Raw genomic sequence first — 2,084 nt, 5'->3', positions numbered from 1 at the left:
GCATTTGTGCTCACAGTTTTTAAATATAGTAGACATGAGTTAAAAGAACTAGAGGAATTACTTATAGGAAATGTTTTTTAAAATATTTTTTGAAAAGGACATTCAAAATGTCTGTAATAGCATCTTTCAACCTTAGTTCACTGTACAAAAACTTATCTTAAACTTCTAAATATATTACTTGGGCCTGCGAGGCTCATCACAGACAACGTGGCGGCGATGTCCCCGAGCCAGGCGAGCGCCGCGGCAGCAGCGGTGGAGCCTCGCGTGAGGCAGGGCGGCCTGGGCTTTGGCCTCCCTCAGGTTCCCTGGAAGCGGGCCGGTGAGCAGCAGCGCGGGAGCGGCAGCAGCAGAGGCAGAGGCCCGGGGGGCGCGTCTGACTCCTTTGGCCTGAGCCCAGGGCGGCCGGGCGGCGCGGGGGACTGGAGGGGGTCCGCTGCCCGAGGATGGGAATTCTCTTCACCAGGATATGTTGACTGTTCAATCACCAGGAGCACAAAGTTACCATTGTTGGGCTGGATAATGCAGGGAAAACAACCATTCTTTACCAATTTTCTATGAATGAAGTTGTACATATATTACCTACAATAAGAAGTAATGTAGAAGAGATAGTGATAAATGATACACGTTTCCTAGTGTGGGATATTGGTGGCCAAGAATCTCTTCCTTCTTCCTGGAATACTTACTATACTAACACAGAGTTTGTAATAGTTGTTGTGGACAGTACAGACAGAGAGAGGATTTCTGTAACTAGAGAAGAACTCTGTAAAATGTTAGCCCATGAGAACCTAAGAAAAGCTGGACTGCTGATTTTTGCTAATAAACAAGATGTTAAAGAATGCATGAGTGTAGCAGAAATCTCCCAGTTTTTGAAGCTCACTTCCATTAAGGATCACCAGTGGCATATCCAGGCATGATGTCACGACTCAAGATTAGATGATCTCTACTGTTCTCGTTTCATGGACTTTGTATAAGTGAAGTGCAGGACTTTACCTGAAAGCTGCAAAAATTAATGGTTTAGATATATTTATAATAAACCGATTTAACCTTTTTCTATAAGAAGAAAATTAAGACCACTTATTTGAAAAAAAAGATGAAGTTTCACCTTCCAATTTTCTTTCTCATTATTTCCTTCCAAAGTATGTTATTAAACTGTGATTGACATTTTTCCCAATGAATCCTCTCAGGACATTGTGTAGCCTGTGGTAAGTACAAAGGGAGAGGAAGACATTTTTAACATTAAGAGCTTTATTATCAATATACTCCTCCTTAGTTGAATGTTATTCTCTTATTGTTCCAATGAGTCAAAATACAAATCAGCACAGATACTGTTTCCCATTTTTTAAAATGTAATATTACTTAAGAAAAGTATTTTGTTTAGGGTTGTGTATGTATTGTATATACCTCAGATTTATGTTCTATAGAAAAGAAAATAGCACAACAATTAATAATATCCTTAGTTATTGCCCTAATGAGATAAGTACTGGCCTTGGTGTTCAGAACCATTTTGTACTTTTCCCCTGTGTTCTCTGTATTGTACTAACAAGCTTTCCCAAATCATTGAGCTGCTCTTAAAAAACAACAACCGAAAAACAAGAAAAGGCTTGATAGTGTGTACCTGCTTTTTTGTTGATCAACAGCACATGGAAATATGTAATCTAACCAAGTGGAATATCAGTCAGACTTTTAGCTTAGTTCTTTCTAAAGGGCAGAATTGCACCGAGAGCAGTCACCTGGTTATTCTTTTGTTGGCTCTTAGGTTATCTAAATTACAAAATGGACTGTTAACCAATCATAAATTGTGAATAAAATTATCAAGTGTTTTCTTTTCCTGATTGAAAGCTATTGTGTGCAACATGTCTATCCAGAAAGGTAGAATTCTAGGAATACTGTTAGTTTAGCTATAGTCTTGTTTTAGTGTGAAGCTATATGTCAAACAGTGAAAATGGGTTTTTGAGTATAAGTAAGGTATCTGCCAAGCAACATTGATCATTTCTTATTTCACAAAGTTCTTATTTTATTACTTGCAATAGTTTAAGACTTTTTTCTTTCTTTAAGTTTTCTTGTATCTTTTATGGCACAAATAA

The 2,084-nt window shown here is 38.1% G+C and overlaps 1 pseudogene; it reads left to right on the top strand.

Moving 5' to 3' along the window:
- The first annotated feature begins 396 nt into the window (after positions 1-396).
- On the top strand, positions 397-914 carry LOC125344095 (annotated as a pseudogene).
- The last annotated feature ends 1,170 nt before the right edge of the window (positions 915-2,084 follow it).

The sequence above is a fragment of the Perognathus longimembris genome, chromosome 28 (assembly GCF_023159225.1).
Source record: "Perognathus longimembris pacificus isolate PPM17 chromosome 28, ASM2315922v1, whole genome shotgun sequence".
NCBI lineage: Eukaryota > Metazoa > Chordata > Mammalia > Rodentia > Heteromyidae > Perognathus > Perognathus longimembris.
This window is presented reverse-complemented; position numbering and strand designations above follow the sequence as displayed.